Raw genomic sequence first — 15,948 nt, forward strand, 5'->3', positions numbered from 1 at the left:
ACTATGCTATATGAGATGAAGAACATCTCAAACAATGGCTATGGAGGAAGCCATGTTTGAAGGCATTCAAGGATGTGGAGATGGAATGCAATAAAGAAAACTAAGCTAATGTGCAAGCTAAGCTAATATGCAAGTGGAATGAAGATCTAAATGCAAGAATAAGCTAAATGTAACAATGCAAATGCAATCTAAAATCAGCTACCAAGGGTTAGTATGCAACATGAAATCAATATGAAAACTCAAACTAGCATGATAACACTATGAAAGCTCAAAACTCAAATTAACATGATAACAATGCATGTGGAGGAGATGAAAATGCTTGAGACAAGGGCTCTATTTATAGTTTTAAGGGAGACCCTAGGTGTGGTGGCATCTATGTGGCATCACATAGTGCTACAAGGAGACACACAAGCAAGCCATGCAAGTGGTCAACATTTCAAAGTTTTCTCACACATGTGTGAGAAAACTTGGAGAGAAGAGTGGAGGACAAAGCTTGTAAGAGGGAGTGGTCTCACACATGTGTGAGCGCACACTTAGGCTTAATGAGGGATTAGCAAGATGATTAAGGGTAATTAATGTTAATATTTTAGCATCAGTAAAAGTAAAACATTGATTATTTGATATACTAATTTGTGTTTATCTTTTCAAATAAATTGTTATTTGTGATTCTTATATATAATATATGTTATATATGTAATATAACATATATTATATATTGTGCATTATATATCTCATATATATATATATATATATATAAATATAATGCATTATATATTATTATATAATAATATAATAATATAATATAATATTACATATATGGTTAATATATTAATATTATATATATGTTAAAGATAAGTTATGCATATAGTTATTGATAATCTAAATGGTGATTAACTATAGAGACATGTCTCTTCATGTCTCTTCATGTCACATGTCTTCTCTCATATTATACATTTATGAGATCCAAATCTACATTTAGAAATCATCAATTACAATGGCAATGAAAATTACATTTGCAGAAACGATCTAAGTTATTTCAACATGATATCAGAGCTGGTTGCAAATGTTCTTTTTTTTTTTCCTTCAATCCACCATGAAAGACAAGTTAGAAGCATGTGAAGATGAGAAATGCTTTGTGAAACCATTGTGGTGTAAAAGATTGAAAAAGAGACGTAGTCTTTGTCAATTATTAGAACAATTGGTAAATGTATTTTATACTTCAAATGTAACATTGAGAGGGAATAGATATATATCCAAAAAGAGTGATAAGAAGATATTGGGAGAAGTCAATCGTATTTATCACAGAGGTCAGCAACTCATTATGTGTGAGATTAATTATTTTGAACAAGGAGATGAAGGCGAATGACACAAAATCATTGCAGGCCATCAAGATGGTTTGTTACTTTCAGAACCTTCCCCTCATTACTGATGGAGAGCATGTGAGCAAATCGTAAGACTTTATAAGTAATCCTCTTTGTGGTTCCTAGAAAGAGACATTAGATAAATTACAATAACAACGAATGTATTCGGGAGTGATAATCTAAACAATATAACCAGATGTGGTTCTAGATTGTGTGTCAAGGTCACGAGTATCTACAATAGAATGTCACCTACTAGATGAGCTCTGTAAAGAGCGGAGCCATGCTATTGATCTCTTTCAGAGGTTTCACTGTGTAGTTCTCATATTAGTGGCAGTGACCTCTTGGATAATCTTACTCAGATTTGACTCTTCACACTCCAGAATAGTGAGAGATCCTATGCCATGAAATCTCATCTATGTATGGGAGGAATATGTTGTCCACGATGATGACTAGGACACAATCTAAGGAAATCAATTCCATGATACATGAACTCTCTCGGGATTGCCTCCGCGCCACTCTCTCAACTGAATTCAAGGGATGTTTGCATGATTAAGGTGATAAAAGAAACATAGAACCCGACAAGGGAAAATGTAGTAAATAGGAAGAAGAACAGTTAAAACAAGTTTCAAATAAGAGACTCATCGCCCGTTCATTTGCCATGCAATTTTAGAGGATCCAGTAATAATAATGAAGGTCAAGGTTATCAATATGTCCTCAATCTTGGGAAAATAAAGCAATATATAGATTGCGTGCATAATAAAGGACAAAACCTACAAGTCAGAATCAGTGATGAGGAAGCTTTTTCAATACATGTACACTACAGTGGAGACAATTGTGTTTTCTTGAGACAATAATCATGACCCTCTTCTCACTCGTGAGCATTGTATGGTTCTCTAACTTTGCAACATAATTTATTAAAGTCACAAAATTCTGAGAACATTTTCCACACAGCTTGTGAAATGGGAAATCTGCCGATATAGACCACCATGATAGAATTAAGACTTGTGCATCCATATCTTACACATTGTCTGTTGTTTAGAAACTGACCAAATACCACACATAACAACTACCATCACCAATAGATGGATCAAGTGAAGAATGGATAAACCCCCAAAGGCATGGAAAGTAAGGGATATGGCTTTGTCGAATGAATCAAATGAAGTAATCGTAAAATGTTAATGTGGAAAATCTTGTGGACAATCTTGGTGCCAAAGTATTTTTGGCAATGTCTCATAATGAGCCAAGAATATTGTTTTCGAGCTTGATGTACCTGGAGATCTGCCACAAGTCAGATGTTTTTGACCACAAAGAAACACCTGATCAAAGGTTGCTACTCTTGATCAAGAAAAGATCTCACATGTCACCCTGAATATATGGCCACATGCTTACAAAATAGTAGATGATAATAATTTTAAGGGGACATTCTCTTCAAACATCGATAAAGATATTGACCAGTAACTATGGAGGGAATCATTAGACCCACCACTAAGACTTCGGATGCCAAGTGAATTAAGGTAAGTAATCAGGTATGCTTTAATGGTAACAATGATTTTATATTATATGTTTAATAAAACATAAAATCATATGAGATATTATAATTGAATATATATGTGGCATTTGATTTAAAATAATATTTAATAATTTGATACAATGTTTGTTAAATATAATGAGATTCATTATGTGAGTATATTATATCTTGTTTGATTATTTATATTACAAAAGGAATAGTGTGAATTTACATAACAAATATTAAGTGAATATTAAATTATTTTTAAAATAAGCAAATGCTATGTTGAAAGTATAGATTAAAGTATATACATAGTAGATTGAATATACACACGTATATGTTCAAAGTATTTTATTTTTTATCAATATTATATTGGGATGATCTTATATTATTATGTAGAAATATATAAAAACCATTGGTTCTCACACTCAACTTTGGTATATATTGAATCATAATTAATTCAGTTGATATGTTAGATGGAATACTTCTAAAAAGCCATCTCATAATTATTCGATTAGAGTAGTCGACACATGATAAAAGAAAATGGGAGGTAAGTATAAAAGGTGTATTACTATTTTAAGTCTTTTTTTATATATCATTTTTATATAGATATGTATATAAATGGGAATTTATGAGGAGAATATCTTAATGATATTTAATAATTTAATATTATATCTTTTTACAAATGGAATGGAAGGAGAATATGTCATATGGGGGAAAGTCATATATATAGAAACTAAACATTGTGTTATCTTAATTCTATTATTGAGAGTAAACAGAGATGTTATAATCATTTATGTTGTTGTTAGTAATGGGCATGAGTTCAATTATGAACATGCATGTTGACATTCTGATTTATACAACCAAGAGCTATATACCTTGATTTTTTCCCTCTAAGAATGTTCTTGCAGAAATAAAGGGAAATTGAGATTTAGAGGGAGGTGAATATTTCAATCAACATTGAAAGAGAGGGAGAAGATAGAGAATATGATTCAGTCAACCTTCGGTGATCTCGATCATATTGATTCAGAGGGAATAAACCATGTTGTGATGGAATCTTCAATGATCGATAAATTGTAATAGTAAAGAGGATTATAATTCATGCAACACTGTTATCTTAAGAGGCCTACCCTTGTGTACATCATATGAAAGTGGTGACTTAATTTGAACCATCTTTGATGATTGAAACTTGACATATGAGTTGTAGAGTCATTCAAGTGGCACAATCATGCTCAATCAAGATATTGGCATATTGTGGACGAGCTTGTGTTAGCTTCTACTATTAAACTTAATGTGTTTTTGGAGCTTAAATGGATGAAAAGAGCAAGTTGGAACTTAGAAAGAAGTCATCAATTTGATGTGATGTAAAAGTGTTCATTGATATAAGAGTGTAAATTTTACATTGTGGGGGGAATAACAGGCAATGTTTCATTCCCACTTGAACCTCCCTTAGAAAAGAAGATATTCCATGACCCTCATGGATAGATAAGTACTTATATCTTTTACATTTATCTATTCATTTACCTATAATTCTATAAATACTATAAGGGTCATTTTCTTTGATCTTTTCCTTTATGTTTGAGGATATTCTTACAAGAAAAGAAGGTTGGTACTTCAATATGCTACCAAATATTGTGCAGACTAAATCTAATGATAATAGTTCCAAAGACCCTGATGATCAAGTGTGGCTCTTGATGCAAGTATGTTTGATGTTTAAGATTATGAGATTCTTCTACATTGAGAAGGAGTGTGACACCTCTTTGATGGCAATGCTGGAGCTTAGAAGATTGATACTCAGAGGGAGTCTAGAAATCCATGTGGGTGACTGCATGATGTTGATGCACCTACTCCTATGTATATCATGAGGGAGTGATGAATTTGAAATGCATCCTTGGGAAAAGAGAGTTTCTAAGGAAGTAACAAGAGGACCTGACATCCTAGGATCAATATTTAGACGAAGAAGTTTTGAGATGCAATTCCTTATGGATGATATCTTCTCTATGAGAAGTTCTAAAGGGGAAAGTTAAATTGAAAGGTAAAACTTGATATTTGATTTCAATCTATATTTGGTTAGATATTTAATGAAAGGTGATGATCTTTCATTGGCATATATAAATAGAAGGTAATAATTGTAAGGTGACGATCTTACATATGATAGGCCTGTTATCATGGTTCTTTGGGCTGGAATCTGCCAAAAATATGATAACAAATAAAAGGTAATCTTTGTAAAGTGACGATCTTACAAATGATAGTCTTGTTATTATGGACATCTCTAGACATTGCTTAAGTGCAAGTAGAGATCATGAGTGTGTTATGGGCATCTCTAGACATTGCTTAAGTGCAAGTAGAGATCATATGTGTATCATGAACTTCTCTAGACACTGCTTAAGTACAAGTAGAGATTATTTTTGGGCTTCTCTAAAAATTTCTTAAGTGCAATTAGAGATTATTTCTGGGCTTCTCTAGACATTGCTTAAGTGCAAGTAGAGATTATGTGTGCTATCTCTAGACATTGCTTAAGTGCAAGTAGAGATTTTATGTGTTATCTCTAGACATTGCTTAAGTGCAAGTAGAGATCATTTACTATTCATATTGTGTTGCTTATATGATGATTCTAACTTAATTAATGTTTTACTTCTTCCTAACTAAAGAGGGAGTGTTAATGTTTTAGCGTCAGTAAAAGTAAAACATTGATTATTTGATATAGTAATCTGTGTTTATCTTTTCAAATAAATTGTTATTTGTGATTCTTATATATTAAATATATTATATATGTAATATAATATAAATTATATATTGTGCATTATATATCTCATATATATATATATATATATATATATATATATATATATATATATATATATATATATATATATATATATATATATATATAATATGTATTATATATATATATATATAATATGTATTATATATATTATGCGTTATATATTATTATATAATAATATAATATAATATTAAATATATGGTTAATATATTAATATTATATATATGTTAAAGATAAGTTATGCATATAGTTATTGATAATCTAAATGGTGATTAACTATAGAGACATGTCTTCTCTCATATTATACATATATGAGATCTAAATCTACATTTGGAAATCATCAATTACAATGGCAATGAAAATTACATTTGCAAAAACGATCTAAGTTATTTCAACAATTAAGTGGGATAAAAGGGTGGATAGGCTTAGGAGGATGAAAGGGATGGTTGTAGGCTAGGCTTTAGGCTAGGTTTAAGATTAAATTAAATAAGCTTTACTTTAATCATAGGTTTAGAGGAATTAATGAGATGGAGGGATTTAAATAAATATAATTTATTTAAAAGGGAGATTAATGGACGATCATGTATTAAATAAATTTAACACATTAAGGCTAGTGGTATTTAAATTAAATTTACATACCTTAGGAAAATGAACCTGCTTAATTAAATAGGTAAAAGAATATGAAAAATATAATTAATTAATTATAATGTCAAGGGCAATATTAAATAAATTAATATAGTCTTTTAGGATGATTTTAAGCGTCTACAATAATACTATAAGTATTTAATATTATATATATCTTAGTATTTATTATATAGTATAACCTATGATTATATTGTATAAATATATATTTTATATAATATAGTCTCTATTAAAAGTGCATATATATATATATATCATAGTATTAATATATTTCTATAATTGATCATATCGGTCAAAAGAGGTCATAGGTTATTTGACATTTTTCATGACAACAAATGCCCCTACATGGTCATATTATAGTCGACCCTATGGGTCGAAGAGAGTCAAGGTTAACCTATGACTCCTTACGACACATTCCATGAAACCATATGTCCTTAGGTGTCCTAGGAACCCTATAGACATATTATAATTAATCATATGGGTTGAAGGGGGTCTTAGGTTAACCTATGACCCCTTTCAACACATTTCATGACAACATATGTCCATAGTGGTCGTCAGACCTCTAGGGGCATATTATAATTGATTCTATGGGTTGAAAGGGGTCAAAGGGTAACCTATGACCCCTTTCGACACATTTCATGACAACATATATCCTTAGGGGTCCTAGGACCCCTCGGGACATATTATAATTAATCCTATGGGTTGAAGGGGGTCATAGCTTAACTTATGACCCCTTTCAACACATTTCATGGCAACCCCTAGGGACATATTATAATTGATCCTATGCATTGAATGGGGTAATAAGATAATATATGACCCCTTTCAACAAATTGTATGACAACATATGTTCCTAGGAGTCCTAGGACCCCTACAAACATATTATAATTGATCCTATGGTTAGAATGAGATTATAGGATAACCTATCACCTTTTTGACACATTTCATGAGAACATATGTTCCTAGGGGTCTAGGACCCCTAGGGACATATTATAATTGATCCTATAGGTCAAAGAGAGTCATAGGTTAACTTATGACCCCTTTCAACACATTTTATGAAAACATATGTCCATATGTCCCTAGGGGTCCTAGGACCCCTAGGGACATATTATAATTGATCATATGTGTTGAATGGGGTAATAAAATAACTTATGACCCCTTTCGATACATTTCATGATAACATATGTCCCTAGGGGTCCTAGGTCCCCTAGGGACATATTATAATTGATCCTATGGATCAAAGAGGGTCACAAATTAACATATGATCCCTTAGCCACATTTCATGACAACATATGTCCCTAGGGTCTTCAAAACCCTAGGTACATATTATAATTGATCATATGGTTCGAAAGGGGTCATAGGTTAGCCTATGACCCCTTTGACATATTTTATAACAACATATGTCCCTAGGGGTCCTCAAACTACTAGGGACATATTATAATTGATCATATGAGTCAAAGGGGTTCATAGGTTGGCCTATGACTCCTTTCGACACATTTTATGACAACATATGTCCCTAGGGATCCTCAAACCCCTAGAGACATATTATAATTGATCAAATGGGTCGAAGGTACCTTTTGACATATTGAATGAAAACATATGTTTCTAGGGGTCTTACAACCTCTAGGGACATTATAATTGATCTCATGGGTCAGACAGTGTCATAAGGTAACCTATGACCGCTTTTGACATATGCCATGATAACATGTGTCCCTAGCGGTCCTAGGACCCCTAGGAACATATTATAATGAATTCTATGGGTCAAAATGGGTCATAGGATAACCAATGACCCATTTAGACACCTTACATGATAATATATCCCCCTAGGGGTCCTCTAGACCCTAAGACCATTATAATTGATCCAATGGGTTGAATGAGGTTATAGGTAATCTTATTACCCTTTTCGAAACATTTCTTGATAACATGTTCGTAGGAGTCGTAGGACCCATAGTGACATATTATAATTGATCCTATGGGTTGAAGAGGATCATAGGTTAACTTATGACCCCTTTTGACACATTTCATGACAACGTATTAGTGCAAGAGCACCTAAGGATTGCCTTGATAGTCTAAGTTTCTCATTTTTGGTGTTCATGTGTGAGCCTTAGGGAATTTTGGGATGTGAAAGATAAGGTCATGCTGACCATATTTGGAGTACATTTGAGGGTTGTGTTCATAGGTTCTTAGGAATTTTCACTAGGTGCAATTAGGGGCTTGGAAGTTGTAATGCCCTTTGATTGGCACAAGACATGATGGTGATATCATCATGAGGTCAATAGGGTCTAGGAAGAGTTAGTGTGAGATTTTGACTATATTTAATGTTTATGATAAATTTTGGGAAGAAAGGAAGGGCATTTGACTATATTTGGTAAAAAGTTGCAAAAAGTTGTAAAAGTTGCTTGAGTAACTATTTGAAAAATAGTTGAAAATCATTGGGAAGGATTTATAAGGAGTTCATAACCACCCAACCACCCTATATAAGGCTGAAGAATACTTATGAATAGGTTTGGAAGGTTAGTGTATGAAATATGAGTTTTTCCAATTAGCATTTGAAGCATTTTCCTGAGAAAATTCTTGGTTTTTAATGATAGTAGGAAGTTAGGTGTGAAAGATCCATACTATAGCTAGATCATTTTTTTTTCATTTTCTCTTCAATTTGTGCATTGTTAGATTTAATTTTTGATTAGTTTTATTGTCTTTTGGGAAATTACTTTAACTCCATATTGTTACTGGGTTTGTCCAAGTAGTTCTTGAAGATGGAGCTCTAACTCACCTCCCCTTTGTTCAATTTGTATAGACTCTTAGGGATAGTGAGTAGACTCCATCAAATTAATATTTGTAGAAGCAAGGTACCCCAAATACAAAGAAACCATTCTTAAGGTCTTTCCCTGGGTAAGCTTGTGGTGAGTTTGGCTAGGGAAGACCACACAACTGTGTGCAATGCTTGCAGAGAAGTAAAGCTAGAGTCCTAATTTATCCTTCACATTGAAGAAGAAAGACTTACCACCATTCCATTAAAGAGATAGGTTCATACCAATCCCATAAAAATTCTAAAATAATATTTCTTGTTGGACTAGTCAATTAAGCCGAAAAAGTCTTATTTTCATCTAATTTGTGCTAGAGTAATGGATAGGAGAGTATGACCCCAAGACCCAAAAAATATTCAAGGGTATGCCAAATGGACCAAGAAACATAAAAAAAAATATAGGCTTACTTTAAAAGGCATAGGAAAAACCCTATTTTCTCACAATATGAGACCTAATTGGGGCTCTTAGCCTATTAGGCCTATTTGAGAAGAAAGTAAGAGATTAGATGGGAAAATGAACTTGATGGGATGTCAATCATACTTAATTGGTTGAGTATAAGTTTTTTTAAATACCTCCATACCTTTGCAATTTCTAACTCAATATTTAGGGGTTGTGAGCCCTATTGTTTTCTTTAAGGGCTAGGGTGAAGGAGTGTGAATGCATCAATTTTTGGCCTGATAAAGTGATCTTTCTTGATAGTTGGGTTGGCTAGTAAGACCAAGGGATCGTTAAGAAAAGTAAGGTCCCATAGGTGGCAAGTAGTCAGGTAGAATCACCATATAATTCTTGTAAGAATACTAAGAGCATGAGTTAGTGAGTGACTCATCCAACCTCCCTATCAGAGTGGTATCAAAGTGACAAAAGATTTGTCTTATGGATAGGTGTTTTAGACTAAAGAAGAATCAATAGGTGAAACTATAATGGTGACTAATGAATAATTGGAAAATAATATGTTGGAAATACGATGGGAAAATTAAACTCTTAGAAGGGGGTGAAGCAACACTTTAAAACTTCATCCTTAAAATCATTCACCACACATCCATCTCACAATCTATGCATGTAAACTAAAATACCAAATTAAGCATAAAAATTTGGAGCTTAAAAGTAAATAACATTCACATATATGAAACAAGATATGATTACCCAAAAACCCTCCAATGAGAAGGTAAAACTGGGGTGGGGATGATACCCACAAATCTTCACTACTGCAGTTGTAAAGTGTATCCAATTAAGGTTACAATATTTGATCATGAAACATGATCCACCCTGTGAAAGGTTTGCCTTGTTAAAGGCTTAAAAATATCATTAGGTCTTACCCTATTAAAGGATTTCAACAACTTGTTGAAAGTGTGCCTGGTAAGAGGACTTCAACTCACAATGAAGTAAGCACCCTATTAAAGGATTTATCTCAGCTTGTTAGGACTACTTTGTTAAGATATTTAACCAATTCACCTGTTAAAATGTCTTAGCAATGATCCTTTGGTTAGCACTTTGCTACTTGATGTCAGATCACCTCTTTTCATGTATCCTTGATCCTTCTTTGATCAGATATATCTCTTTTTTCTTCTAATTCCTTTACTATGTTCTCCCTTAATTGATTCAATAATTCATGCCTCTTGGTTACAATTCCTTAGTCACACCTTGATGCTCTATTTGCATGTGAAAACTTCTCTCTCTTCTCATCTCCTTCTCACATTTTGTATTAGGGTTTAGCCTCCTTATGAAGATCTTTGTGACTTAGGGTTAGGTATGAATCAATGATTGTGATTCACTCATATTTCCACTTAATCCTTCTCCTTTTCTGACTGGTTGTATGTATTACAATTGGATCATCAATAAAGATTCGTTCTTATCATCTAGGATCTCAAAATAATATTTAAGTCAGCTCCAAAATAGTTTACATAGAAGTTTGTGCCATTACAAACAATTGTGCCAAAAATTGTATAACTCAATACTTGAATTCCCTGATGATCAACATCAACTGCAACTTCAATGTTAGAACTCAACATCTAAATGACTCAACATCCATTGATTACTTCACTCTTGAATCACTCAACATCATTTTTCTACTCGACACTTTGAGTGACTTAGCACTAACTCTTTACTCAACATACACTAAGAATCTCACTCAGTATGCACTATCTAACATGTTATGCTCGACATGTATTACTTTTTTGGCATGAACTAATTTGTAAATGACATAAGTTTATAGATACTCATATGTCAAAACCAATTTGAGATTAACAATCTCCCACTTTGATATGAGTGGCAAAAACCCTTGGTCATGCATGAATATCCTTAACTTATAAGCATAACTCAGATAATCACTATCTTCACTTGGTATATATGCAAAATATCAAAATTTCAAAATTTTGCAAAACTTGACTTTATAGTCATACCTCAAAGTCTTATAACTCCCCTTGAGTTGATTATTCTATTCTAAATCTTGAATCAATAATCCTACTGAGTAAATATGCATACGTTATACTCTATTTCTGTCTTTGACTCCCCCTTTGTTTTGTCTCCCCCAAAATTGTATCTATTCATCTCTTAGAGTCAATGCCACTCAAAAAACTTATTGCTCCCCCTTTATTATTTTCTCCCCATTCTCTTATTTCTCCCTTTTCTTTTGTTTCTTCCCATTTTTGACATTATGTCAATGGGTTATACATGAATAGTGTGTTTATCCAAAAAAGATTTATGGATCTCAAGTATTAGCTTCAAAGTTGCATCCCAGTTATCACAAGCTACCTCCAATGATTTGATTTGGATGGCCAGCTCAATAGCAAGATAAACTAAACCTTCAAGTGTAGAAAGATGGGGATCTTTCTACACTAATACCTCTACAAAGGCTAGCTCCTTGTGAAGTATTTTCATGTGTGGGGTTAATATGGATTGGATTCTAATAAGTTTGGCCCAAATGTTTTATGAAATTAATCAAATTCTTGAAGTGCTTCTGACTCTAAGCTGGAGAATTAGGTAGACTAATACCTGTTAGCTTCATGTTTGCCTCCAAATTTTCAATATGGTATTGCACTTCTTTTATGGATAGAGTTGTATCACACAATTTGGTGTAAAGTGAGAAAATATTCTCTAAGATTTTATTTACTCTTTCAATCTTGGTTGCTAACTCAACCTAACTAAGTGCAATAGCACTTGCATTCTTTTCATTAACCTTTCCTTGAAATTTTCTCTCAAACCATTCCTGTAGTTTGACATTTGAGTCCAAGTATGCATCATTGATGTGTTCTACAGTGTTTACCAATTGCTCCATGATAGGCTTGTCTTCTTTAGATGTTGGCAGGCTGAATGCATCAAAAAATATATCCTTGATGTCTTGCAATGCTTTTTTCTTCTTATGCTCCCTTCTAAGTAGTTCTTGATGCTTTTTCCTTGCAAGTGCATCTTGAAGTATTCCCATTTGTTCAATTATAATTGTTGCAAGGTCAAACTTTTGTAGAAAAATCACTTCATCCAAGTTGACATTGCCAAATGATGTAACCTCACCTACCTTGGATGTACTAGGCCTTGATGATTGTAATGGTGTAGCTTCTACACTCGGCCTTTGAAGTGCTTGACTTGGAGGAGTAGCAGTTGCTAGTAAAGTAAACAGTTTTTTTATTGCCAATTGCTCCTCAGGCTATGTAGTCAAGTTTGACTCTTCATTCTTTTCATCTTCTTTCTTTTCAATTTGAATTGCACCTTGAACTTGTGTTGTAGTTATAGGAGTATCTACCTATCCCATTTGAACTTGAGTTCCATCTTGTGCTTGAGTTGCATCTTTTGGTGCTAATAAGTTTTGCACCAATTTGCTAATGTTAGCCATGGTTGTATCTTCCCTTTGATACACTACAATGGGTAATGCAAGTTGTATCACAAAAAATTGAGGGATTTTATATATGTCTTGAGTTTCTACCTCTGGAGATGTCTTCTCTACCTCCTTAAGGTCATCTACACTCACTAATATAGGATGACTACATAATATTTCCTTGGTGGTGGTGTCTAGTAGTATCTTCTTCATGTCCTCCTCTATTATGGGATTGATGTTCTAAGTCATAGTGTTAGAAACATCCTTGATCTATATAATTTTAGTGCCTTCTTGTGTCACATGTAGTGGACGGACACTTGACATCTGTATATCTAGTATAATCTGTTCTAGTTGCTACTCATCTTCAATTATTGCCTATATTTCTACATGTATCTTAGTGCCTTCCACATGTGCATCCTTCTCAGTATCAACTTTACTAACCTCAATTACTGATTTCTCACCTTTATCTTCACCTACTTCAATAGGTGCCTACTCAATTGCATTAGATGTTGTCAGCCCATAAATTACCTTCTAGATTTGGGTACTTTGCTAAACAACATCTTCAATTTAACTTTGCAGAATATTAAATGCATGGTAATTTGGAGCAAATCTCCTTGGTTACTTCTTTATGGCTTTTGTCATCTCAGATTTACCTAAATTTGGCATCACTCTTGCAAGTATAAAGTATAGTCTCTCTAATATTTCTCTCTATTATGAGACTAGATTTCCATCTTTACTCAACTCTATAATATAAAGTCTTTGGTAGAGAGTTGGCAATCTCAATTGGAGTCATGTTAAATGTTTCCATCATGCATATACTGACTCTTCTACCTTATCAAACTCAATATGTGAAAATTCACTCAAATCTGTATTATTCTTTATATTTTCACACAGATTATCTAAACCAGAAGAAGGACTGTGACTTACCACTTTAAATTGGTTGTTGTCATTAGATTATATCCTCTCTTTGTCTGATTCAACTGGAGAAATGTACTATCTCCTTTGTCTCTTCTCAAACTCATCAACCTATATAGCTTTCCTAGCTTTGTTTTCTTTGGCTTCGCCACTTCCTAAGCTTTCTTAGTAGTAGCTCTTGTGTTGGTTTGAGTAGCTAGAACTCCAAGCTTTGATTTTGCAACTTTCTTTGGTTTTCTAACTATTGGAGCTTTAGCTTTTCTTTTCTTCTCTATGGCTATAGGTGCTTCACTGGCTTCTTCTCCCTCAACACCTTCTTCAAGTTTGGCTTCCTCTTCTCCTTGACCTTGGGTTAAGGCCAATGGTACTTGGGCTAGTACATGTTCCTCTTCATCATCTTCATCATCTTCCTTTGCCCCTTCACCAAATTTTTCTTTCAATTTCTTAACAATTTTGTTCTTCTTCCTTATCACCGATTCTCTCTTTAGATCCATAGTTATCTTTGATTTGGTAACATCATAATTTCCAAAGATTGTAGCCTTATTATCTACTTCTTCTGCAAGCAAAGTTGTAATTGCTATAGATGCCTCATCCACATTGATTTCATATCCTAGGGGTCTTAACAATCTAACCCTTGGAATTTGCAACATGTACATATGTGAAATTGGTATCAACTAGAAAGAAGACATCATTGGAATGTTTCTCAACTAGTGACATTGGTATCTTGTGTCTTTATTTCATTTTCTTGTTAAAGTCCTCAAAATAACTAGTCATTATAGACTCAAAGTTCTCTCCCATTTTCTCAATGAATTCTCCTATTTGTATTGCAATAGATCTATTTGTCTTTCATGAAAATTTTCCAAAAGAAGGAAATGTGTTTTGTACATAGAAAAATATACATAAAAGTATTGATCCAAACTTGCATTGTGCACTCTTGGTCTTTCTTATGGCTCCCAAATTTTATGACAATTTTTGCAACTATAGCTTGAAAAGGTCATAAGTATGATCCTTCTTCACTATCTTGTATCCTACATCAATAAAAATACAAGTTACACAATTAAATCTACTTGATTGGAAGAACTTATATGGAATAATTCTTACTACAAAAGCAATTAGGGGATCTGTGATAATATCAATTGTCAATCTTCTTTTATTCCACACTACCCACGTGTTCTTCTCTATAACTTCTTTTGCATCACTCCTCATGGTTTTAGGTTTGTCTAGGGTTAGATACCCTATTACCCTCTACACATTCTTCTTGGTGATCTTGATAGGTCCATCTTCTAGCCATACCAAGTTATCATGAATTCTGCTTAAAACAAGCTTAATCCACTCAGTCTTCAAAACATTTGGAAAATCTAGGGCACAAGTTAACCCTTTCCTTTCTACAATCTTATATTCCTCCTTTAGTATTCTATTTTCACATAATTTCCCATATAGGTATTTGATTTCCATGTGACCTATGCTATCCAGCTTGCATGTATAACAACATCTCACATCTTTAATCATTAAGACTTGTGGTGGTATCATGGATAATGCACTAGATGGGTCTTGTTTATATGCAATATTAGGAATTGCTTTGAAATTCAATTTTCTTATCTCATTTCTAATTAGTTGAACATTCAAAACTTCCTTTCCCTCTTAAAACCTTAGCAGATGAAGAACTAGATGTCATGTTTATCACCTAGAGTTTGCAAAAATTCAAACAACATAGCTTGGCACACGATAAATACCTTCACAAATTTGACGAATGGTGTTGAATAGTGGTTGAATTCACTTTGAAAACACTTGGAATGATCTCTTCAACTTTTCTTTAGCTCTTTGTGCTCTTTCCAAATTTGAATGATGTCAAATGAGTCAAAAATTGATCATATAGACCACAAAACTTCGCAATTAATGCTCAATGCTTAAACGACTGTAAGCTTGGCTTGAGTAGAAATTTCAACTCACTCAGCTTCCATGAAGTTTACTTCTCACTTGAAAATTACTACAAGCTTGATCAAATATCACCTATGATATCTCGACATCAATTAGATTTCACTCTGCATCTTAAGTGAAACTTTTCATGCTCTACAGTAACATGAAAATTGACAAAAACTTAAAGATTTCTTCCAATTCTAAACAAC

This window comes from Cupressus sempervirens, chromosome 11 (assembly GCF_028749045.1).
Source record: "Cupressus sempervirens isolate cs-2001-9-10 chromosome 11, ASM2874904v1, whole genome shotgun sequence".
NCBI classification, from domain to species: Eukaryota; Viridiplantae; Streptophyta; class Pinopsida; order Cupressales; family Cupressaceae; genus Cupressus; species Cupressus sempervirens.